The 26,718-nt window shown below is 44.4% G+C and overlaps 1 protein-coding gene across 1 annotated transcript in view; it reads right to left on the bottom strand.

The window, feature by feature from the left end:
• Positions 1-26,718, bottom strand: part of DIPK2B (divergent protein kinase domain 2B) — a 51,639-nt gene that overhangs the window by 9,181 nt on the left and 15,740 nt on the right. The gene's annotated exons all lie outside the window — the stretch shown is intronic.

Raw genomic sequence — 26,718 nt, 5'->3', positions numbered from 1 at the left:
AGCTGGAGCCTTGGAGACCCCGTGTCTCCACCCGCATTTTGCAACTGAGGAACCGGAAGTCTGCAGAGTGTAGGTAGGTATTGGAAGGGCTGGATTCAGGATTTGAACCTGATATGAACTGCATGTTTGCCCTCCCCACACCCCACCACATTCATATGTTGAAACCCTAATCCCCAGTGTGATGGTATTAGGAGGTGGGGCCTTTGGGAGGTCACTTGGTCATGAGAGATTAAGTGAGTTCCCCAAGTCACACATACCTAGTATTTGTACTAAGACAGTACACCAGGTGAGAAGCAGGTAGGTGGAGCCAGGTAGGACCTGCATCCTTATCTTTACTGGGGTTGTAACCCTGTAGCTGGGTGAGCTCAGAGCACTCATTCATTCATTCACCCACCAACATTTGCAGGGAGTCTACCAAGGACCAGACTGTATTTGAGGCACTGCAGATGCAAAGGGGACCACAGTCGACACTGCCCTCCCAGGCCTGTCGGGCGGGGGAGACCATCAAATGCCCAGCAGTTACGACGTGGTGCAGAGGGAGCTATGACTGGTGTGAAGTCAGGGAGATATGGGAGCCCACAGGAGCAGGGCCACACCAGAACTTTTGGAGGCACTGGCACCTCCAAAATCCTTTGCCTTCATGGGCCCCTTCCTCCATAAAAAATATTTAAAATGATATTTTACAACTGCATTGGTACAAATGCCTTAATATTATATATTCAAACATGTTCTTGGATCTAAAATATCGAGTTTTTCTTCTGATTTTAAAAGAAATCAAAACATATTTGTGGGCCCCTCAAAGGCTTCTTGGAAGACAGTGAAGTCTAAGTGGAGGCCTGAAGCAAGGGTAGAGTTAGCGTGCAAAGAGGGTGGGAGGGTATCTGTGCAGAGGCAACAAGCTGTACAAAAACCTCAGTGACGCATATGACTGCCCAGAATAAAGATTCCATTCTCAGCTTCCTTTGCAGCTAGGTGTGGTAACGTGACTAAGTGCTGGTCAATGAAATATAAGTAGAAATTTCTGAGAAAGGTCCTTAAAGGGAGCGGGTGTATCCTTCTTTACTCCTCTTCCTTCCTGACTGGAATGTGGAAGTGATGGCTGGTGCTTGGGCAGCCATCTTGGACCAGGGCATGCTAAGGGTTGTGGAGCAGAAAAATGAAAGTAGCCTGGATCTCTGACAATCCCAGAGCCACTATATCAGCCCTGGACAGCTATGTATCAGTTTTTTTTATGTAAAAGAAAAGTATATTTTGATCTTGTTTAAGCCACTGTTACTTGGATTTTTTGTCACATGCAGCTGAGTCTAATCCTAAATATCACAGAAGAAAAGAATGGAGGCAGGAAGATCAGTTAAGAAGATGCAATGGTCCAGGTGTGAGATGAGAGAATGAAAAGATTTGAGGGTAGTAGAATCTACAAGTCTTGGTGATCGGCTGAATGGGGGAGGGGGCCAAGGAAAACGGAGGTGTCAGAGCTAGTACCCAACATGAGGGTGGACACCAGAGGTATCATTTGTGGAGGTGATTTTAAAACATGTTCACAAACTCTTTGACACTCCTCCCATCGAGGGTGGAGTCTAATTCCCTTCCCCTAGAGTATGGACTGGCTTTGGTGACTCTAGTGACTGGAATGCTTATGGGAGTGATGCTGTATGACTTCTGAGCCTTGGCCATGAAAGGAGATACAGCTTCTACTTGGCTCTCTCTTGTACCCAGCCACCATGCTGTAAAGAAACCCAGGCTACATGGAGAGAAAGCAAGACCCTTAGCTCTCACCCAGCTGAGTGCCTAGTTGATAGGCAACCTCCAACTTGCCAGACACATGACTTGGCCATTTTGGGAATGGGTCCTCCAGTGCTGTATTGAACCACCCCAGCTGATGCCATGTGGAGCCTCGTGAGCCTTCCTACCAAGCCCTGCCCAAATTGAATATTTGTGAGCAAAACTGATGATTCCTGTTGTTTTAAGCCCCTGGTTTTGAAGTGGTTTGTTACTCAGCAATAAATAACTGGTATATTTGCTGAGAAGGTTCTGGGCCATCTCTAGAACTATAGCTGGAAGAGGCTCTAAACCCATCTGGTACCCCAATCTCCCTTTATGGTGGAGGCAGCTGCTTCCCAAGGTCCCACTCACAGAGTGGGGCTGCATCTACTCCTGTTTGGTTTGTGCTGACCAAGTGCAAGCCCACAGTGATATTGGACAATGGCAAACAGAATTAGGAAACCAAACATTTCCAATAAAATAACGATTCATTATTTTATTGGAAATACACACTTTCTGGGGATTGCCCATTGCTTTGGAGTTTCCAAATCACTACTCCCTTCTCTATACATGGGCAACAGGGCTAACTCACCATCTTCCAATGAAAGACAAAAGGAAAACCAAACACTGGCCTTCTGTTGCCCCTCCCCCTCTCATGCCCGGTTTCCTCATCCTTGCATTTCCTGTCTGGTGCCATCCCTAGGGAACCAGCCAGTGGGTCAAGGTCTTCACGGTGTGGTGCAAGTGACCCGGCTTTTGCTCTGCTGCACTGTCACCTCACAGGGGTCTTCAGTGCACGGTGGTACTGAGAGAGATTGTCACGCTTCTCCACCTCAATCTCTAATAGTTTATAAAACAGTCAATGAAATTTAATGGGTACATCATTGTGATGGTCAGTTTTATGTGTCAACTTGGCTAGGCTATGGTGCCCAGTTGTTCAATCAAACACTAATCTAGGTGTTGCTGTGAAGGTATTTTGTAGAGATGGTTAACATCTACAGTCAGTTGACTTAGTAAAGGAGATTATCTTTGATAATGTGGATGGGCCCGATCCAAGAAGTTGAAAGGCCTTAAGAGCAAAACTAAGGTTTCCCTGAGGAGGAAGAAATTCCACCTGTGGACTATAACATCAGGTCCTGCACAAGGTTCTCCAGCCTGCTGGCCTGTCCTATGGATTTTGGACTTGCCAGTCCCCCAATCTCATAAGCCAATTCCTTGAAATGAATCTGTTTTATATATATATATACACATATGTACACACATACATATATATCATATAATATTATATGTTATATATAATTATATTGCATATTATTATTTTATATAAAATTTATTATATTAACATTTATACTATATTTATTAATGTTGGTTAATAAATTATTAATATTGTATATTTTGTGTAATATATTACCATAATACCATATGTACATTACATATGTATAATATATACACACACATACACTGGTGCCAAGGGAAAAGCACTTGTTCTGTGCGGAAACAACAGCAACTGAGATGGAAATCTAGATTTGCTTTCACTTTTGAAGCTTCTAGTGAAATCTGAGTACATGAGAAGTAACTTCCCCAATGAACTGTTTGACCTTCGGTTGGCTTTTATCCACATCCTGTCATGTGTTTTCTCAAAAAAGTCACCAGCAATCAGCAGTGTCCCCATTTAAAGGGTTCTTACCGGAACAGAAGCGTGAAAGTTAAATTGTCTAGACAAATGATTCTGTGACTCTGATGGAGAGAGCTGTGCTTGTTGTTCCTCCCTAGAAGCCAGAGAGAGATAAGAGAGTTCAAGAGAGCAGGAGGGGGCTTTCCTCAGAGCAGACCACAACTTAGAAGTCATGTGGATCTTCAGTAACCTACCCGGAATTGCCCTAGTCCTTCTCAAGTTCCATGCCATGGGTGAGATCTACCCAGCTTGAGGGTCCCGTTGGAAGTGGAAGATGGCAACAGGGAGACAGCATCTCGGTTGGGGTTTGACCGCCTGCCATCACAGAACGTGGGGCACACGCAGCCCATTTCCAGTGGTCCTGTGTGTTGGTGAATTCCAGAGGGTGGCAAGGGAGCTGCATGTGGAGGGCTGACGCAGAAGCCTCTGTGGTGATCACTATTTGAAACCATGGTTGGCAGGACACAGTTGGGGAAAGGAGGGTAACACTTTATGGAAGTTCTAAGTGTCAGGTCATATGGCAAGCCTTTCACAGACATTATCCCGGCATACACAGGGACTTTTAGCTTTTAGTTTTCTCTTGCCCTGTGACTCTCCTGGAAATTTAAAGTGATTGATTTTAAAAAAGCTTAAACAGTTTGTGGAAAATGCAGTGACATTAAATTTCACAGCTTGTGCTGGCCAATGCAAATGGTAGACTGCATTATCAAGTGATCTAGTAAAATGCTCCCATTTTCCAGATGAGGATACTAAGGTAGGGACCAGGAAAGGGAGGTGACTTGTTAAAGATCATGCTGCTTATTGGTGCACATTATCCTCAAGTTCATTTCCCATATTAATGATCCCAGTTGGTTCTGGATGACTTTCAGCTGTTTCCACAAAGCAAATGCTACTCGAAAGGCAAACATTTATGAATCAACCTAAATGTCCATCAACAGACGAATGGATAAAGAAGTGGTATATATATATATATATATATATATATATATATATACACACACACACACACACACACACACACACACACACACACACTGGATTACTACTCAGCCATAAAAAAGAAAGAAATTTTGCCATTTGCAGCAACATGGATGAACCTGGAGGGCATTATGCTAAGTGAAATAAGTCAAACAAAGAAAGACAAATATTATATGATTTATCACTTATATGTGGAATTAAAAAAACACAACTAGTGAATATAACAAAAAAGAAGGAGACTCACAGATATAGAGAACAAACTAGCAGTTACCAGTGGGGAGAGGGAAGGAGGGAAGGGCAATATAAGGGTAGGGGATTAAAAGGTACAAACTATTAGGTATAAAATAAGCTACAAGGATACATTGCACACCACAGAGAATATAGCCTATATTATTTAAGAAAATCAAAGCAAAGATTTACCACCACTGAATACACTTTTTCTGATGAAAAAAATGTGTAGAAGAAAGAACACTAGCTGCTCTTAGAAAGAGAAATCTAAGAAGTCGGCTTTCCTTTAAGATTGGAAGTCAGCAAGCTGAGGTCACAGTGCTAACAAGGCACGGTTTGATTCAGGAATCTGACCTTCTTTCCAAGGACATATCCAACTAATGAAGAGCTTCATGCTGAAATGAGAATTAATTTTCACTTCTCAGATAGAATCTGTTCTTTTGTTCTAAGGCTTTCAAGAACATAAAAATTAGGCAAATAAAAATTATGTTTGCAAATTATGGCACACCTCTAAAGATAGCAGATGTGCTAACTCCAGTCACTTTATTCCCCTCCTTACCCTTTCCAAGGGCTACCACCATCTTCCCCATCAATGGGTCAGGACATAGGCGGTGCCCACACTGACTGTAGAGAATGGTTAGCCCGTGTACTTTTTTCCATGCACCAAGAGGATAGATGTTTCCAAAGTTGGCCATCATGGGCGTGTTCAGTGTGAGATATTCAAATACTATGGAACTGTACAGTGTGAAAGTAAAAAAAAAAGTTCATGTTGCTGCCCACAGAGGCCACCATTGTTCTATGTGGGGATGTACGAATACACACATGTAGTGATGCCAGAAGCAAAAAAAAGATTGGAAGTTAGCTTTTCCGCTAAGAAGGTTGCCCTGGCCAGCTCAATTTGGAAAGCTGAGGGAAATCTTGAACAAATGAGTTTTTACTTTTAGTGGATTTACTTTTATCAAGCTCTCCTAGCACCCAGGGAGAAGAGAAAGTTCTAGTGCTAATAAACCTGTGAGTTGTCTTTCTGGTTGCACACCTCAACACTTTTCACACGATTTAGTTGTTAAATATGCTTGTGAAGCAGGGTTTAGGTTAATTATGTATCCTAGTTAATCAATGCGTCGAGAGTTTAGGTTAATTATGTGTCCTAGTTAATCAATGTGTCCTAATTAGAACAATGACGATTCAATAACTGTATCAGTTGTGGATAATTAACCGCAAAGTTCCCAAATATGTCTTCAAGCTGCATTGTATTCAAAACCATGAAAATCCCTGTTTGGTTTATGTTATTAAGAGAAACAGCTCACGGTTCTTTTCCAACTTCAGTAGATGGATTTTTTCCCCCTCTTTTATTAAAGTTCTTTCTGATTTTTTTTTTTTAATCTGAAACCCAGACTCAATGTGGTTTGTTAACTTTTCATTCTACAAATGCTGGCCACCACAGTGATTATTTTGGAGAAACCCTCTGGGTAATTTTCAAAGTTCAGACATCCAAAACTGTCCTCATAAATCTCAGTCTTTTATGTTACTTTATGATGCAGCTCATCTCAGCCGCTGTTACGAGGTACCATAAGATATTGTAGCCTTATGACAGGCCCGTTGCCCCACTGGGAAGTTTCTCTCTGGTACCGTTCGCCTCGGCTGAGCAATTTAGGTTCCCTGCAACTTAGTCACTGATGGAAAGTTAGTCACAAAGGGTAGAAGCAGGGACAGGAAGTCAGCCAAGAGTGGGGCCAGAATTTGGAGTTTGCCTTGGATCATCTCAGAGCGGATAACATACCCTGCAGCGTTGACTAGATGTTAAAACAACATTAAATCAAAAACTAAACAGACTTGGTTGGGCGGGGTGAGGGATATAAAATGTTTCCCTCGCACCAGAAGGCCTGTCTCTGACAGAGCTCCCATTTCCACATGAAACAGAGCCTCTAGCTCTGTGACATCCTTTCTTTGGGCGGGGTTTCTGTTTGTTTAGATTCTTGATACTCCGCAGAGTTTCTGGGTTGAGCCATGATAGAATGTTTGAGAAGTTCTGTTCAAATCGATGGGGAGGTCTCCCAGGAGAGGAGTAATGAAGATCCCCCCTGAACGGGTGGAGTTATGTGGTTTATCCTTTCTCCTGCCTCTACCAGCGCCTCCTGGTGGATCTTGTTTACGTCTAACCTCTCCAGGCCACTGCCTGCCTCCATTCCATCTTGGAATTCATTGGCTTGGGGTGGGGTCTTTGCCTGGAAAGGTGGGCAGCCTTCACCCCCCAGCTGCAAAGGTGAAAAACTGGATTCAATACCAACTTCGAGAGGCAGTATGACAAAGTAGTTACAAGCCTGTCCTTTAGAGGCAAGCTACCTGGGTTCAAATCCCAGCTCTGTCACTTAACAACAGCCTGACCTGGGGCAAGCTCTTGAATTGATCTGTGCCTTAGTTTCCTCGTGTGTAACTGAGGGATAATATAATAATAATAAGGGGACTCTGTGACTTATCTTCTAAACCTGGATAGTTTTGAGAGTGAAAGGGATGATATTAATAATTAAATCGGGACAGCTGGCGTATGTTGGAACTGTCTCAAGCAAACCTGAATGTATGGTTACCCTAATAATTGTGGTACCCACCTCATCAGGGTGTTGGGAGGGTCAAATCTACGGGGAAAGTGTCTGGTACATTGTTGGGGAGGCTAATAAAGTAGCCTTATTCAGGCTTCAGAGGTGGCGCTAGGCCTCTCTCTGACGGGACAATGACGCTAAAGCAGGCTGCATGCCAAACTGCTGAGCTACACCCAGGCCAGCAGGGGTGGCGCCGGCACACACTGTAAACCATTAGATAAGACAAGGAGTAAGTCACGGGACTTCTTGCACCTTGAGGGCCTGGCCAGCCCCCAGGGATCAAGAACATTCCAAATACCATATGCTAACACATATATATGGAATCTAAGAAAAAAAATGTCATGAAGAACCTAGGGGTAAGACGGGAATAAAGACACAGACCTACTAGAGAACGGACTTGAGGACACGGAGAGGGGGAAGGGTAAGCTGTGACAAAGCGAGAGAGAGGCGTGGACATATATACACTACCAAACGTAAGGTAGATAGCTAGTGGGAAGCAGCGAATAGCACAGGGAGATCAACTCGGTGCTTTGTGACCGCCTGGAGGGGTGGGATAGGGAGGGTGGGAGGGAGGGAGACGCAAGAGGGAAGAGATATGGGAACATATGTATATGTATAACTGATTCACTTTGTTATACAGCAGAAACTAACACACCATTGTAAAGCAATTATACTCTAATAAAGATGTAAAAAAAAAAAACCAGGGAAAAAAAAAAAAGAACATTCCAAGACTTATGAGTTAAGACCAAGGCATTTATGACAACAACCAGAGCTACAAACTTGCACGTAGGCTGATTGTTATCAGCCTGTGGCCTGGTGCTAAAAGCTGGGCTCCTTCAGTGACAAACGTCACCCGTGGGGTGGAAGCACCACCGGGGACCTTCCCAACTGGGACTCCAGATTGCTGTTCAAGGCACTTCCCAGCGCTGCTTGGACCTGGATGTAGGTGCTTCCCCAATTCGGTGATGTATAAACCTCTGTCTTTACTATTCTTTCTTAGTTAGTTATACTATTCTTTTCTTAATTAGTATACTGTAATCTTTGTTAATTCAATAAACTCTCTCTAAATTCTTGTTTAACTGAGTGTAGAGTGATTATTTTGCCAGCGAATCCTACGAACCTTGAAACCTAAAGTAAGGCTTTCGACAAAACATACATGGGAAGGGCTCTATGAGTATTTGCTATTATTTGCCCCAAAGATAGCACCTTTCCCAATTTTCCCACTTCTGTAAGTGACCTTACCATTCTCCCAGTCTTCCAGGTTAGAATATCTGGAGCTATTTTCAACTTCCTTATCTTAACGGCTGGTCTCTCTCGGCTTTGATTCCCTATGTCAAGTTGTGCTGTCATCATTGTGATCTCTAGCAGTGTGTTGTGTCCATTTGCGTCATCAGTCACCTCTCCCCCAGCTTGTGCTCCCCCTGGGCTTAGCTGGCCTGGAGGTGTGCCTTTAGGCAAGTCCCTTTCCCTTTCTGAGGCCGTTTCCTCATCTCTCACGTGGGCATTATGGTAGATGGTTGGTTTACACCAGGTACATCACTCGGTTGCCTGGCTCTAGCTGGCTCTCTGGACATTGTAGGTACCTGATACTACTTTCCTGGATGCGTGATAAACATCTCACTGTGCTTTACACACTATGGAGGGCTTTGTGAACACAAGGTAGTGTTGTCAGTTCCAAGGGTCAATGGGGGTCAATGGTAAAATGCCCCCTCCCCAAATTTCACAATAAAATGGATCTCTGAGTAGGAAATAAGGTTGCCTTTGGAGGGTCAAACAAATGTACTCCACATCGTGACTATGTTGACCCAGGACTGTCTTTAAATTTGGAAGAAAAACAGTTGGGAACCCCAGGAAACCCTAGTCAGGGAGCTCAGTAACTTCAGAGAGAAGGGTTGGGGAATGAGTGTTATCATCTTGTCCCCTATTTGGAGTGGCCAAGTAGACATAGTGGTTGGTAAGATTGGGCACCCAGACAGGAAAATCCGAGGGTCAGGAGTTGGCTTTGGGGTCTGGGGAAAAGGGCACCCAGCCCGTGGTCTCCAGCAGCCTGTGGGCAGGCGGCCAGGCCACTGAGGATCACTTGGTTGACTTCCCTCTCGGATCAGTGCTCACCCAACAGGCTTCTGACTACGACTTATCTTCCACTGAGGAACCCTCCTTAGTGGTGGAGCCAGGATTTGAACCCAGGCCTGAATCCCAGGCCAGACTGTGTTGCTTTCTTGCATTGAAACTCAGCCTCTCCTCCCTACTTTCTTCACCAGAAGCTGTGTTTTGGGGGCCTTGTCCTACTTTTGCTACACAGCCTCACTGACCTCACTCCCTTGCCCATCCACCCCGCATACCACTTTTAGGTCCCATTTGTGGAAAGATCCACAGTCTTCAAATCACTTTTCTTTAGAAATGTAAATTCTCAGACTCTGCCTCAGACCTGCACAGTCAGAAGCTCTGGGGCTGCGACTCAGTACCAGGGTTAACCAGCCCTCCAGGGGATTCTGATGTCCACTCAAGTGTGAGAACGACTGTCTTATAGAATAAAATTTAGCCCCCCACCCCCCTGCCCCAGTCCTACCATTGCAACGTCTACCCACGGCTCTTGACCCGTACTGTAATCAGGGGGCATGACACTTGCCACTTCCCACAATTACATCTTATTCTCATTTTCATGGCTTTGCCCAGCACACTCTTCTTTTATTCCCTGGAAGATATGCCCTGGTCAGGGCTACCTCTCCTTGCCTACCTGTGCCCCTTACTGTCAAACCTTTAGCAGTCAGAGGCTCACTTGGTGGTGATCCTGGACCCTTCTTCCATGGGGTAGTCAACATCTTGGGTGACCCTGCTGGTGGAAGTGGCGACTAGCTTTCTCCTCCTATTGGAGTCTATCTCTTTCTTCCCACCTCGTCCGTCATCCATCTTCCTCCATTCAGGGGCCCCAGAGGCTTTGCCATTGAAGCATTTGTGGGCTGCTCCAAGATTTTCACTGCGGCAGATGAAATAATCATTGTGGCAGGCAATTCAGCTGATAGTTGGGACAGGCAGGGCAGCTGACACAGAGTAAAACACGTTATTTCATGGTCTGTCATTTTGATTCAGGTATGCCAAGGTTGGTCATAATTCTCCACTGGGCCATTTCATTTTATAGGCTGCTGTTTTTTTTTTTCTTTCTCTCTTTCTTTCTAAATCAAAAGACAGGAAGCCAAGTGCTTGTGACAACTCATTTGTGCATGCAAAGTTGCGGAAACTCCCAATGAAACTCAGTAGCTTCTGCAAAGGTCCTGTGGTCCAGGAGGCTCAGAACGAATTCTGATTGTCAGGAAAACCTTCAAACCAGCCTCGAGTTTGCCTGGGGGGAGGGACTACCAGGCTTCTTTTTATCCCCACCCCCTCTGTTGAGGTTGTACCACCTGTATCAGTCAGGGTTCAATCAGAGAAGCAGAATCACTAGATTTTTTTAAAAAACAGGATTTGAACTTATACAATTGTACAAGCAGGTTAAGTAGTCTCTGTACGGCTGTTGATCTCCCATATGATGCTGGAGCTTGAAGTCCATAGGCAGGCAGTTGAGAAGGGAAGACAGACGCAAAATGGGGGAAGATCAAGGACAACATGGAACCCACAAGCACAAGATGGAGCTCATGACAATGGACTGAAACCCATGTCAGTTCTTATTGCCTCTGAGCTTGATGGTGTGGAGACCTGCAGAAGCTGGGGCCCTTTGGCATGAAGCTAACCCTAGCCTGGGAGCCAGAGAAGCTGAAGCAGGAGCCCAGGGGAAGGCAGAGCAGACGTGCAATGCCGTGTGTGAGCCACAAAATGGCCACTGTTGCCCTTCCGCCCTCCCAAACTCCCAACAGAATCTCTCTAACCGGAAACGTAAGGGAAGGGAAGTCTGGGAAATGTAGTTCAGCCTGGTCATGTTGACACATTCCAAACCTACCTCATCACCTTTGGCTCCTTTGCTTCTCTCTTGGTGACTTTTCTGCGACCTTACTGAAGTATCTCACTGGACCCCAACCACCCTAAGTATGTATTTGAGGAGTGGCGGTTTGTCGTTCTGAGGAAAGCCTGGATAGAGGCACAGGCTCAGATAGGCCGCTCTGGGCCAGGGTTGTGGGTGAGGAGCTCTCTGTCAGATGGGAGCCAGTGATGGACTGTCTGGTTAGGTCCTGGTTGGCTGAGCTTCCTTTCTGTCGCCAACCCCAACCCCTATTTCCCCCACCTTTAGTGCCCTCACTCCCCTGCACTCTGGGTATCTTCACAGGGTACCGTCTACCAGGTCCTTTCTGGGATGGAGGGTAGGGTTAGGAGAGAGAGGAAAGCAGCCACTTCCTAGAGAATGGGTATGAGAAAGTAGAACAAGAGGCCCTGGAGAGAGAGGCTGCAAAGCCCAGAATGGCCAGAGCTGAGTGTTTATCCTGACAAGGAAGTGCTAGCCATCCAGACTAAGGTCGGTCGCTAGACTCAATGGGTCTTTGGACTGCATTGCAGGGAGAACCAAAAGGAATTTGGGGAGTCTTCCCCCAACTCAAATATACTGTCCTAACCACTCATGTGGGATAGGAAACTTGTCAAAACTCCCCTGAGGCTGTTGCAAATCATTTATTAAACAAAAATTTATCAAGCCCCTACTTTATATAAGGCATTGTGCTAAGCACGGGAGTCACGCATTTACATAAGAGAGGGTCCTGACCTCCAAAGAACTGGTACTCTGGTGGGGCAGAGTGACATTTATACTACAAAGTTCAGTACAGGGCAAGATGACACAAATGCTACAAGAGGTGTAAACAAAGTGCTGTGAGAATACAGAGGAGAGAGCAGTAGGGGAATCTAGGAAGGCTTCACAGACGAGGTGGTATGAACATGGTCTTGAAGAATGAGTAGGATTTTGTCAGGTGGACCTCTAACGTCAATGCATTTCAAGCTGAAGGATCAGAATTGAGCAAAAGCAAGGAACAGACTTAAAGGCCATATCTGGCCAATGGAATCATCAGGAAAGAAAGTTGGGACCAAACTGTGAGGCTCTTGGAAAGCATATTTAGGAATTTAGGTTTTATTCTACAGATATCATACATAATCTTAGAGGCAAAGCTTATTGGCCCTGAAGATGCCACGAACACCCACAAAAACTGCTGGTGGGAGTTGAATTCAGTTTGGTAATTTAAAAGATTTAAAAAGATTAAAAAGATTAAAAAATGTTCATACCCTTAGACCCAGTAATTCCACCACAGAAAGTAAGGAAGCAGCAAAGCATAGTACTTAAGGGTATGACTTCTGGAATCAGGAGATAGACCTTTGTTCAAATCCCAGTTCCAAACTTTTCTAGCCAGGTGAACTTGGGCCAGGTAAATAAATTTCCCTAAGCCTCAGATTCCCCATCTGTAAAATGGGAACAAGGATATCTCATAGGTTGTGAAGATTAACTGTGACAAATGTGTATGAAATGCCCCTGGCCCATAGAAAGTAGTCAGTACGTGGTAGTTTTGAAAAGGAAATTTGTCTCAAGAACATAGCACAGGGAGATCAGCTCGGTGCTTTGTGACCACCTAGAGGGGTGGGATAGGGAGGGTGGGAAGGAGGGAGATGCAAGAGGGAAGAGATATGGGAACATATGTATATGTATAACTGATTCGCTTTGTTATAAAGCAGAAACTAACACACCATTGTAAAGTAATTATACTACAATAAAGATGTTAAAAAAAGAATATAATATAAAGTTCAGGCAAAGATGTTGCAGAAAGATGGTCATCAAAGTATTATTTATAATAATGACATCAAATGATATAAACACTAGTGAATAACATTATGGTATATCCACGTGATGAAATGGGGCTTACAAAGAATTTTAATGATATGGGGAATAGTATGTGATATAACATTAATCCATAGAGAAATATGCAACATGAAACATATAACTTATTTTTTCTTAAGTTAAATCTGACTAGAAAAAAGACTAGAAGTAAAAACACCAGTTAACGGTGATTGCCTCCAGGTGGTGGCTTAGAAAGCAATTTTTCCCCCTACTTCCTTATGAGTTTTGTTTTTTTTTTTTTTTGCGGTACACGGGCCTCTCACTGTTGTGGCCTCTCCCGTTGCAGAGCACAGGCTCCGGACGCGCAGGCTCAGCGGCCATGGCTCACGGGCCCAGCCGCTCCGCGGCATGTGGGACCTTCCCGGACCGGGGCACGAACCCGTGTCCCCTGCATCGGCAGGCAGACACTCAACCACTGCGCCACCAGGGAAGCCCCTTATGCGTTTTAAAAAAATATACTTTATAAATTTTTATAATAAGTATATGTTATTTAATAATAAAAAGAAGGGAATTCCCTGGTGGTCCAGTGGTTAGGAATTGGCGCTTTCACTGTCAGGTCCCGGGTTCAATCCCTGGTTGGGGAACTAAGATCCCGCAAGCCGTGAGGCATGCCCCCCCCCCAAAAAAAAAGTTAAACATTGAACTGGGAAGGGAAAGGTCTGTTTCTTTGAGAGTGTCGCAGGTAGCCAGGTTGAGGATGTGTCTGAGAAAGGAAAGGTGAGAGGCAAGGAGACAATTGATGGGAAGAGTTGAGGGTGCTGCATAGGAGAAGGACTTGGCTGGAGGTGTTCTCTGTGCACAGCCAGGAGGTCTGTGTCAAGGGAAGGAGGTCTGTCATGGGGGAACTCTTGCAGGAAAACATGCTCAGACAATATGATGGCCTGCTGAGCTGTGAGGGCTTGAGGTATTAAGGTGAAACAGTCAGCTAAAAGGGGAAGCCCTAGATTGTTCACCATTGGGTAATGGGCAGGACTTCAAGGAGGACAGAGAGATCAGATGGACCCAAGGATGATGAATATCAAGAATTAGGTAAGCCCCATGACTGTAGCCATCTGATCCTATAAAAATCAGATAGCTTCACATATAGGGTTCTTTAGACCCAGAACTGTGAGGAAAGGACTATAATTTTAGGGTGAAAAGAAGGTGACAGTCTCAAGATGCTAGAAGGCAGTTAGATTGGTTGGTTAATTAAAAAGTCATTTGTAGGGAATTCCGGGCGGTCCAGTGGTTAGGACTCCGTGCTTTCACTGCTGGAGCCCGGGTTCGATCCCTAGTCGGGGAAGTAATATCCCACAAGCCATGCGGAGTGCCCCCCCCCCAAAAAAAGAAAAAGAAAAACAGAAGAAAAAAGTCATTTATATTCTAGAGATGCCCCCCCCCCCAAACAATGGCATATATGCTGTCCACTGTCTTGTCCCCAGAACTGGAAAGTGTCACAGGTAAATAACCACCTACTGAATCTGAATACATGATGTTGTACAGAAAGTCTCCACCACAGCCAATGCCATTTGGGAGGCCCTAGATGCCGGGTTAGCCTGAATCACTGACCTTCCCAGAAGCCCCTTGGTAGGAGGCAGTGCTTACCTAGAGAAAGTGGAGGAAGGGCAATTGGTTCTTGCTTTTCACCTTTCCTTTTGGTGTCTTATCTTCCCTTTGAGGTGCTGTGCTCAGAAGTGCTTGGGCCAGCTTACCAGGCAAGCCCTTGGGGGAATCACCCCTCCTCCTCCTGAGCAAGAGGCCCCCCATCTATTTCTTCCTCCCCTGCCCTGGGTCAAAATGCCTCAGCCATCTCTCTTCCAAGATAACTATGGAGAGATCAAGCCCTGGAGAAGCTAATGGATAACTGTGTCACCATTCCTCTCACCCAAATTAGGTAGACATTTCTGGTATCAAGAGTCATATTCCAAGGAGTAGAAACCATGGGACTTTCAAGCTTGTTAACACCTGAGTCATGCCAGTAAAGATGCTCTCTTGGGGAAAGACGGGACTTTCAGAGACTCTGAAATCTGACAGCCTCTAGAGATGACCAGGGAGTTAGCACAGGTGTGGATCAAGAGTCACCCTGAAGCCATGAATAGTGAGTGGTGAATGATGTCCTATTCATTCACTCATTCAATCACTCCTCTATTTCCCAAAGATTTACGAAGTGTCTACACAATGTCAGACATGTGTGTGGGAAGACATTGATGAATAAGATGCAGTGCCTCCCCTCAAGTAGTTCCCTGTCTGGTTGGAGAGTCAAAAACAGAAAGAGAGAGAGGGAGAGAGAGAGGAAGGAAGGAAGGAAGGAAGAAAGAAAGGAAGAAAGGAAGGAAGGAAAGAAGAAAGAAAGAAAGAAAGAAAGAAAGAAAGAAAGAAAGAAAGAAAGAAAGAAAGAAGGAAGGAAGGAAGGAAGGAAGGAAGGAGGAAGGGAGGGAGGAGGGGAAGGAAGGAGAGAAGGAAAGAAAGAAAAAGAAAGAAAGGAAGGAAAGAAAGAAAGAAAACAATGCCATGTACTCTATAGAAAGTGTTTTTCTGGTCTGCTGTAAGTGTGTTATTCAGATTCTCCTCTGGCTCTCATTGCGGGCTTGATTCCTTTCATATGTGCTGGGCTGAAAGCCACAGGTACTCCCCACACTTTCTTCAGCGTTGAAATAGTATCCAAAATGCCAAAGCCTTTTAGAATAAGGTGAGAGTTTCAAAAGCAAGAAAGATGGCTTTCATAGCTATATTTAGGATTTGCATATATGAATGCAATAGCACCAGTTTTTTTCTCTCCTGGGCAGTAGATCATTTTGAGATTTCTAGTGCTGGCCATAACAGAGTAACTGGTATCAGTCTTACCCTTCTGATGCAAATAGCTACAAACCCAAACAAAACATATAAAACAACTGTTTGTGGGCGTTGGACCACCACCCACATAGGGCAACAATCCTTGAAAGAAAGGATGCACATGAGCTGAGCCCCATATTCACACTGTCTTTTCCCCCAAGGACATTTTCCAAGCTGCAGTGCAGGGTCTTGCTGGGTAGAGGAAACAGCAATTAGGATTTGGGGTTGCCTGAGTAGCTGGGGTTTGGGGGGCACGGTCCTATAAAGGAAAAGCCACAGAGAAGGAGCGCCCAAAATATATGTGAAAGTTTCCCTCAGATCTTTGGCCAACTCCTAAGCTGCATAAGAACAGGGTGGGACTCTAGAGCCCTAGCAGAGAACCACGTTAGAAGGCTATATCACTGAGCAGAGATTTCAGAGGCCACATAGCACTGGAGAGATGGGGGTCTGGGCTAGACATCTTAGTGAGAACCCTGGGCTTTTGATTGGACCTCAGAAAGTCCACATTCCAGTGGTAAGGCTCAGGTCCTACCAGCAAGGACCATGTCCTGGGAGTAAGGGCAAAACTGAAAGAGACCTGCACTAACAAAGTCTTAATCCCAGCCTCAACAGGATTAAGGCAGTGGTTCTAGACTGGGGGCAGTTTTGCCCCACAGAGGACATTTTGGACAACATCTGGAAACAGTTTGGGTTGTCACAGTTGGGGGTTGTGATGCTACTGGCATCTAGGGGGTGAGGGCTGGGGGATGCTGCTAAGCATCTTAACAAATGCACAGGACAGCCCCCATCCCAATCCCCTAACAACGAATGATCCAGCCCCAGATGTCAATAGTCACAAGACTGAGAAACCCTGGATTTAGGTGAGCAATTTTGTTGGCTGCTAGAGCAAAGCTCAAGCATCTTTAGGAGAAGATAATGTAATTTCGAACCTCTACCATGAGTTATCCTTAAAATCCAGCATACAGTTAAAAATTACCAAAAAATGTGCAGAAGCAAGAAAAACTAATTGATAATCAAGAAAAAAGAAAACAACCAACAAAAGCAGAAGTAGAATCAGAGATAATCTGGATTTTAGAATTAGCAAGTATAGAATTCAAAGTAACTGTGAATAAGATTTCAAGAGAATAGAAGAAAAGACAGGCAAAATTAATGAAAGGGAGAGAATTTCAACAGAGAATTGGAATCCACAAAAAAAAATTAAGTTGACATTTAGGAATACAAAATGCAACATCTGAAATTAAGAAGTTACTACTGGATTTAACACCAAACTGGGCACAGCAGAACATAAGATTAGTGAGCTATGGATGAGAGAGAATACATGAAAGCTTCTAGAAGTAAACAGGGGGACACCTTTGTGACCATGGGATAATCGAGATATTTAAAAGAAAATAATTGATAAACTGGACTTCATTGAAATTAAGAATGTCAGTTTATCAAGAGATACCATTAAGACAGTGAAAGGGCAAGCCATGGGCTGGGAGAAGATATTTGTAACACATATATCCAACAAAGAACTCATATCCAGAATATAAGTGTAACTTTTACAAATCAGTGAGACAGACAACCCAATAAAAAATGGACAAACAGGTTATGCCAGAACTTTACAAAAGATGGAATCAAAACAGCCAATAAATATATGAAAAGGGCCCTTATATTGTAAGTTATGAGAAAAATACAAATTCAAACCACACAATGAGATATTGCTAGACACCCACCAAGATGACTAAAATGAAAGACTAACAGTATCAAGTGTTGATAAAAATGTGGAACAACAGAACTCTCTCTTCCATTGCTTATAGGAGGAAATCAGTACAACTACTTTGGAAAACTGTTTGGCAGTATTGACTAAATCTGTCCATAGGTACAGTTATAACCCAGAAACTTCACTTCTGTATGCTTACGTTCACCAACTGACATAAATAAGAATGTCTGTTCATCAATGGTAGGATGAATAAATTGTGACATCATCACACACATCAGTGGAATATTCTACTGCAATGATAAAACAAACTACTGGTCCTGCAACAACATGGTTAAGTAGCATAACATGTTGAGGACATACTGTGTGATTCCATTTAAATGCAGTTCAAAACCAAATAAAAGTAATTTATGGTGATTTAGGTCGAAATAGTGGTTACCATTGGGAGGGGGTGAGGAGATCAACTGTTCCAGTTTGCCTGGGACTGAGGGGTTTCCCAGGATGTGGGACTTTCAGTGCTAAAACAGGGATAGTCTCAAGAAATTCAGATGGTTGGTCACCCTAGAGGCAGTCTTTTTAGGGAGGGCACATGAAAGAGCCTTCTGAGGGGCTGGAAATGTTCAGTATATTGATGTGGATGGTGGTTACATGAATGAATACATGTATAAAAATTTATCTAGCTCTGCATGTTAGATTTGTGCATTTAAATATGTAACTTACACTTTGATAAACTTTGAAAAGAACTCTATTTTACAAAGAATAGAGTGAAAAGAAACTAAAGACGTTTTGAGTAGGGCCATGGGGAGAATCTTGGTGGGTAACAAAATAAAGGCCCAATTTTCATTCTTTTTTTCTTTTTAAATATTGACATAGGTCGTGAATTTTAAAATTTATTTATTTCTGGCTGTGTTGGGTCTTCGTTTCTGCGTGAGGGCTTTCTCTAGTTGCGGCAAGCAGGGACCACTCGTCATTGCGGTGTGTGGGCCTCTCACTGTCGCGGCCTCTCTTGTTGCGGAGCACAGGCTCCAGACACGTAGGCTCAGTAGTTGTGGCTCACGGGCCCAGTTGCTACGCGACATGTGGGATCTTCCCAGACCAGGGCTCGAACCTGTGTCCCCTGCATTGGCAGGCAGATTCTCAACCACTGCGCCACCAGGGAAGCCCCCAATTTTCATTCTTAATGTTTGCTTGTCTTTTTTGACAGGTATTGGGAGTTTGATCTGAAAAGGGTGGAGCAAAACGGTGGTGAACAGGTATGGGAAGCCAAAATGCGTAAAGGAAGCTTCCATTGTTTGGAATGAGTTGTCCCACCTGGAAGATTCACAGAGACCTTGCAAACAATATCACTGAATCTTGGGCAGTGAATGCAGAGAACAGAAAAGGCATGAAAATCCATTTCTGATATTCAAAGGAGCAAAAGGGTAGATTTTACAAATTACTGGATCATAGGAAATATTCTAAGACAGGGTATTAATAGGATGATTTGTGCACCTCTAGAAGAGGAAGTGATGATCTTAAGTAGTTACTGAGGATTCATTTAACTGAATCATTCTAGACTAACTATTTTTTCTTTGACATGGTTATTTGATTTTTAACCATAGAAATGCCATAGACTTAGAATATATAGACTTTAGTGAGGAATTCAATGGTAAGTCTTAGGATAATTCTTTTTTTTTTTTGTCTGGATTGGGTCTTCATTGCTGTGTGCAGGCTTTCCTCTAGTTTCAGTGAGTGGGGGCTACTCTTCGTTGCGGTGCGCGTGGGCTTCTCATTGCGGTGGCTTCTCTTGTAGCGGAGCATGGGTTCTAAGCTCACAGGTTTCAGTAGTTGTGGTTCGTGGGCTCTAGACCGCAGGCTCAGTAGTTGTGGCACATGGCCTTAGTTGCTCCACGGCATGTGGGATCTTCCTGGCCCAGGGATCGAACCCGTGTCCCCTTCATTGGCAGGCAGATCCTTAACCACTGGGAAGTGGTTATCAGGGAAGTCCCTCACGATAACTCTTAAAGGAGACTGTGAATTAAGATTTTGATGGCATAGAAAATTAAGATGATTAGTAATTGGTTAACTGAGTTTACCTAACAGTGAATGGATTCATCCACATAGAGTAAGAAGGCTTTCTCTTTGGCCCTGTTCTAGTTAATATTTTTATTAACGACTAGGACCTAGATGAAAGTCGTGTTCATCAAAATTGAACGTGATATGTAGTTGGGTTGGTAGTGACTATAAGTAACACAATCAAGGTGACAGGCTGGAGTAATGGATTTAATCTGAGAAGATCATACTTAACGGGATAAATAAAAGGTTCTGTTCTTGAAAACTAAAATCTAGCCGCAGAAGGGGTTTTGGCTGACACAACTTTTCACATGTACCAGTAGGAGGGGAATGACCAAGATAGCAAAGAGAATTGGGATTGTTTAGATTGCGAAACCAGGATTTAGGAGGTGAATGTATGGGAGGGGGAAATGTTACATTTAACACCAAGGAGTAGAAATAACTTAATAGTTGAAATAAGTGAAAGCTACAAGAAGACAGATTTGAGATGCACTTCCTAATGATCCGTTTGGTTCAAAGAAGGAACAGGTTGTTTCTGAAGGTAGTGAGTTTCCTGTCACTGTATGGTAGGACAAAGAATGGAAATAGTGTGAGAATTTGAACTGGTGGGCTTTCGAGGTTCTGTGAACTCCAGGAATCTATGACATATGTGTGGTTCAGTGGGTAGTAATTTATTTTGATCTTTAACAAATTGACCTATTGCTCTGTGGTCTGCTGTCTCATGTTAGGACCAAATTGACATGCAGATCCCCAGTTTTATGTCTTTTTGTCTTATTCCTCCCCATTAATGACCAAATTTGTATTGATAGCTGCCTGACACAACACTGGATTGGCTTCCAGTTATCCTCTGAGCAGTGATTTGGCAAAGCAAATAATAGGTTAGGGATATGTAGAGTTTTAATCATTGTTATTTTCTTGATATGATTACTATTTCAGTTTTTTGCTCTGTGGTTCAAAAGATAATGTTTTTAAATGCCAGGTTTGGTAGGTTTTGGGGCTTCCCCGTTTCATTATTGTTTATGTCTGATTTTATTGCCTTTTAATCAGAGAAAAAAGCCTTCGGTATCTCTACTTTTTAAAATGTATTGAGGGGCTTCCCTGGTGGCGCAGTGGTTGAGAATCAGCCTGCCCCAATGCAGGGGACACGGGTTCGAGCCCTGGTCTGGGAGGATCCCACATGCCGCGGAGCAACTAGGCCCGTGAGCCACAACTACTGAGCCTGCGCGTCTGGAGCTTATGCTCCGCAACAAGAGAGACCGCGATAGTGAGAGGCCCGCGCACCGCGATGAAGAGTGGCCCCCGCTCCCCGCAACTAGAGAAAGCCCTCGCACAGAAACGAAGACGCGGGCTTCCCTGGTGGCGCAGTGGTTGAGAGTCCGCCTGCCGATGCAGGGGACACCGGTTCGTGCCCCTGTCCGGGAAGATCCCACATGCTGCGGAGCGGCTGGGCCCGTGAGCCATGGCCGCTTAGCCTGTGCGTCCGGAGCCTGTGCCCCACAACGGGAGAGGCCACAACAGTGAGAGGCCCGCATACAGCAAAAAAAAAAAGAAAGAAACGAAGGCGCAACGCAGCCAAAAATAAATAAATAAATAAAATGTATTGGATGTTTTTGTGGCCTAATAGTTTTTAGAATGTGACCAATATATCAATTATTTCTATCATTAATTTTTTTCAAGTGAATATCTTTATAGATATATATACCATATAGCTTACTGCATATTATGTGGACACACGTAGAGGCATAGCCAAACCCCAGGACTCTGAGCCAAGTCACGCTATAGCAAAAGCATTTGTCCCAGAGTACATCACGATAGGAATAGCGAGATAGCAAGGAAAGAAATCAAAGAACAAAGGGTGGCTTGATTTATTTAAGAAGGCACTTGGTTGGTAACATCTAAATTCAGGGAAAGTGGAGAGCCCTGTGAAGGCTAAGTCTGCTCTAGATGGTCCATCTTGGTGACTGCCCAGGCTTCAGTAATGCTTTGGCTGGGAGCTGCCTCTGTTCTGCATTTGAGACTCATTGGGAAGGAACCACTGGCAACTCATCTCATGTATACCTTCCCTGAGTCTTCTCTTGCCTCCTTTTTCTTTTCCAACTTGTCTGTGTCAAGGCTGGGGAAACCTTTCATTGTCTCCTTTTCACTCGTGAGATCCATCAAGAATAATTTAGGAGTCATTTTCGAGGACAGGCTGGGTGATCTATGAGTCATTTTTCTATGAGCCTAGGATACAATGGAGACCTGTAGATTCATAATTTAGCCACTGTCCTCTTCCAAAGGATCCCTTTGCCACAAATGCTGAGGTGACGAAGTCTCGGTGGTTTTAACTCTAAACATATCCCATGATTCAAAGTCTTATTTGTTTCAACTCTCAACAATTATATGATGGAAAGGAGAAAGTGGACTCTGGGTTGGTGGGTTGCCTCCAGAAACTCGCATGGGCAACAAAAAAGAAGCACTACTACATCCCCACGGTCGCGGAGAGCCAAGTCTCGTGATCTCATAGTCACAAAGGGGCCCTGCTTTCCGAAGACCGTTCAGCCAGCGAGTGTGCACTGATGTCCTGCGAATATTGCTCTGTGTGACGGCGCTTTTAGTTGCTTAAATTTCCTCTTCCATTTCAGCTTTGATTTCCATGTCAGTTAGATAAGTATGAAAATGGTACATCTACCCATCAGCTGTTCTCCTTTCGGCATCAATATAGCCATGTCATTTTTGTAAAAAAATGAATGCAACTTTTTGGAAGGGTCTTTGACCTGGTAGTTTGTGAAGGATTAAAATATTTGTAGTCTGAAAACTAGCTGTGACTACAATATAAAATTTCCATCTTCATTCAAACACTTTATCATAACCTGTCTTGTATCAGAACTAATCAAATCTGGTCTGTCTCCCCCATTGGGGTGTCATCTCTCAGAGTGCAGGGACCTTGTCTTGACAGTCTTATATCCTCCTAGGGCATAGCATATGTCCTGCAAATGCCCCTTAAATATTTTTGAATTAAATTCAAACCAAAGGGGAATTTTATTATTCGTTTAGCAGTTACCTCTAAAACTATATTCTGATTAAATGGTTAGCGTGCATTTTGGTTACTTTCCTTATTTCCCTTATTGTATTTATGTGAATGAGACCAAGGAAGTAAAATTGCCAGGCATCCTGGTTTAAACAAAGCTCCCTGAACACTCTATACCACCATCTAGTGGGAGGAAAATCTCCATGGTCATCAAGCCGGTTCCCAATTGAGGAAGAAACGGGATCTGTGTATAGAACAATGTCAATAGCAGCTGGCAGTTGAGGGGATGGGAGGGGGACACGATGGAGGAGATGTGTTTTCCTCTGATTAGCCACGTGCTTCTGAGGGGGGTTGCCTCTTTGTGCCTGGCGTAATAGCAGAGGAAGCCTTCTTTGTGGTTTTGCGAACAAGCACATCATGACAAACCCTGGGTGCTGTTCTTGGCTGTGGTTCTATTTGTGGGCTAGTAATTTAGGCTGTGAGATATTCCCATCAGAACGACACAGCTTTTAGAGGAGAAAAGTCATGGTTTTATTAGCCTAAGTGTTACACACACACACACACACACACACACACACACACATACACACACACATGCACACACACTGCATTGTTTCACCCTCTTGCTGATTCCTGGTCCTGTCCCACTTCCTTGGCAGCCCTTTGCTACAGTGTATTGCCTGTGGCTCAAGAGAGTGTCCTTAATACAAAGCTGCACTTGGCCGTGCAGGAGGGGAAGCCATGAACTGGCTGGCTCAGCTTCTGATGGTAATCACTGGGGCTTCTCATCCAAGTTGACTTTCTTTATTCATAAACAGGACCGACAGTCAATGTATACAAGTTTTTGTTTGAGCACTTGTTTTCATCTCTCTTGATTGGATGGGTGACTTTCTTTTCTCCCCACCTTTGGTGATGCTGGGTCTATTTGAAAGCACTTGATAGGTGAGTTTTGCTAAGAAGAAAAGAGCAGGAATTTGGGTACTGCCTGGATAAGGTCTGGGAGGGAAAGGATACAGAGCACCTTGTGCTTGCTGTGGGATCCTAAGGGCAAAGGGTCTCTGGAAAGGACAGGAGGGTGAAGAGACAGTGCCATAATTGGATGGCAATGACCTTGAGCTTGGTGATGAAAGAAGCATGGGTTTGTCCAGAGTTTATAAAATGGCTACTGATATTTTTTTGGTTTTTATAAGGAAAGGAAAACTCTCTGGTGGGGATGAAAAGATGGGCTAGGAGATCCCCCCCTCAAAAAAACGAAAAGAAGGAAAATGGTTATGATTTTGGCTGTGTCTAAACAAGGTGCTGTTAATGGATGCCTTTTTAGTAGAAAAAAGGAAAAGGAGTAACTTCAAGACGGCGGAGGAGTAAGACGTGGAGATCACCTTCCTCCCCACAGATACACCAGAAATACATCTACACGTGGAACAACTCCTATAGAACACCTACTGAACGCTGGCAGAAGACCTCAGACCTCCCAAAAGGCAAGAAAGCCCCCACGTACCTGGGTAGGGCAAAAGAAAAAAGAATAAACAGAGACAAAAGAATAGGGACGGGACCTGCACCAGTGGGAGGGAGCTGTGAAGGAGGAAAGGTTTCCACACACTAGGAAGCCCCTTCGCGGGCGGAGACTGCGGGTGGTGAAGGGGGGGAGCTTCGGGGCCTCGGGGGAGAGCACAGCAACCGGGGTGCGGAAGGCAAAGCGGAGAGATTCCCGCACAGAGGATCGGTGCCGACTGGCACTCACCCGCCTGAGAGGCTTGTCTGCTCACCCGCCGGGACGGGCGGGGCTGGGAGCTGAGGCTCGGGCTTCGGAGGTCGGATCGCAGGGAGAGGACTGGGGTTGGCTGTGTGAACACAGCCTGAAGGGGCCAGTGCACCACGGCTAGCCGGGGGGGAGTCCGGGGAAAAGTCTGGAGCAGCTGAAGAGGCAAGAGAACATTGTTTCGGGGTGCGCAAGGAGAGGGGATTCAGAGCACCGCCTAAATGAGCTCCAGTAATGGGCGTGAGTCGCGGCTATCAGCTTGGACACCAGAGACGGGCATGAAATGCTAACGCTGCTGCTGCAGCCACCAAGAATCCTGAGTGCGAGCACAGGTCACACCCCCCTACCATCCCTAGGCTCCTGTGCAGCCCGCCATTGCCAGGGTCCCATGATCCAGGGACAAATTCCCCGGGAGAGAACACGGTGTGCCTCAGGCTGTTGCAACATCATGCTGGCCTCTGCCACAGCAGGCTCACCCTGCATTCCAATTATAACTACAACACCCCTCCCTCCCCCGCCGCCTGAATGAGCAAGAGCCCCCTAATCGGCCGCTGCTTTAACCCCGTCCTGTCCGGGCGGGAACAGATGCTTGAGGGCGACCTACACGCAGAGGTGGGGCCAAAACCAAAGCTGAGCCCCAGGGGCTGGGCAAAGAAGAGAAAGGGAAACTTCTCCATGCAGCCTCAGGAGCAGCGGATTAAATTCCCACTATCAACCTGATGTACCCTGCATCTGTGGAATACCTGAATAGACAACGAATCATCCCAAAATTGAGGCTGTGGACTCTGGGAGCAACTGTAGACTTGGGGTTTGCTGTCTATGACTGATTTGTTTCTGATTTTTATGTTTATCTTAGTTTAGCGTTTAGCACTTGTTATCATTGGTGGATTTGTTTATTGGTTTGGTTGCTCTCTTCTTTATTATTATTATTTTATATTTAAATAATTTTTAATAAACAATTTATTTATTTATTATTATTATTTTTTCTTTCTTTTTTTCTCGCTTTTCTTCTGAGCCATGTGGCTGACAAGGTCTTGGTACTCTGGCCTCGTGTCAGGCATGAGCCTCTGAGGTGAGAGAACCGAGTTCAGGACATTGGACCACCAGAGACCTCCCGGCCCCATGTAATATCAATCACCAAGAGCTCTCCCAGAGCTCTCCATCTCAATGCTAAGACCCAGCTCCACCCAATAGCCAGTAAGCTCCAGTGCTGGATGCCCCATGCCAAACAACTGGCAAGACAGGAACACAACCCCACCCATTAGCAGAGAGGCTGCCTAAAATAATACTAAGTTCACAGACACCCCAAAACACACCACTGGACATGGCCCTGCCCACCAGAAAGACAAGTTCCAGTGCCAGCCACCAGAACACAGGCACCAGTCCCCTCCACCAGGAAGCCTACACAAGCCACCGAACCAACCTCATCCACTGGGGGCAGACACCAAAAACAATGGGAACTACAAAACTGCAGCCTGTGAAAAGCAGACCCCAAACACAGTAAGTTAAGCAAAATGAGAACACAGAGATATACACAGCAGATGAAGGAGCAAGGTAAAAAACCCACCAGACCAAACAAATGAAGAGGAAATAGGCAGTCTACCTGAAAAAGAATTCAGAGTAATGATAGTAAAGATGATCCAAAATCTTGGAAACAGAATGGAGAAAATACAGGAAACATTTAACAAGGACGTAGAAGAACTAAAGAGCAAACAAATAATGATGAACAACACAATAAATGAAATTTAAAATTCACTAGAAGGGATCAATAGCAGAATAACTGAGGCAGAAGAATGGATAAGTGACCTGGAAGATAAAATAGTGGAAATAACTACCACAGAGCAAAATAAAGAAAAAAGAATGAAAAGAATTGAGGACAGTCTCAGAGACCTCTGGGACAATATTAAATGCACCAACATTCGAATTATAGGGGTCCCAGAAGAGGAGAGAAAGAAATGGTCTGAGAAAATATTTGAAGAGATTATAGTTGAAAATTTCCCTAACACGAGAAAGGAAATAGTCAATCAAGTCCAGGAAGCCTAGAGAGTCCCATACAGGATATATCCAAGGAGAAACATGCCAAGACACATATTAATCAAACTATCAAAAATTAAATACAAAGAAAAAATATATTAAAAGCAGCAAGGGAAAAACAACAAATAACATACAAGGGAATCTCCATAAGGTTAACAGCTGATCTTTCAGCAGAAACTCTGCAAGCCAGAAGGGACTGGCAGGACATATTTAAAGTGATGAAAGGGAAAAACCTACAACCAAGATTACTCTACAACAAGGATCTCATTTAGATTCGACGAAGAAATTAAAACCTTTACAGACAAGCA

The sequence above is a fragment of the Delphinapterus leucas genome, chromosome X (genome assembly GCF_059928025.1).
Source record: "Delphinapterus leucas isolate spDelLeu-1000000601 "Yukka" chromosome X, BTC_Dleu_Yukka2, whole genome shotgun sequence".
Taxonomy (NCBI): Eukaryota; Metazoa; Chordata; class Mammalia; order Artiodactyla; family Monodontidae; genus Delphinapterus; species Delphinapterus leucas.
Note: the sequence above shows the minus strand (reverse complement) of the source record. Positions and strands in the feature narration are given on the sequence as shown.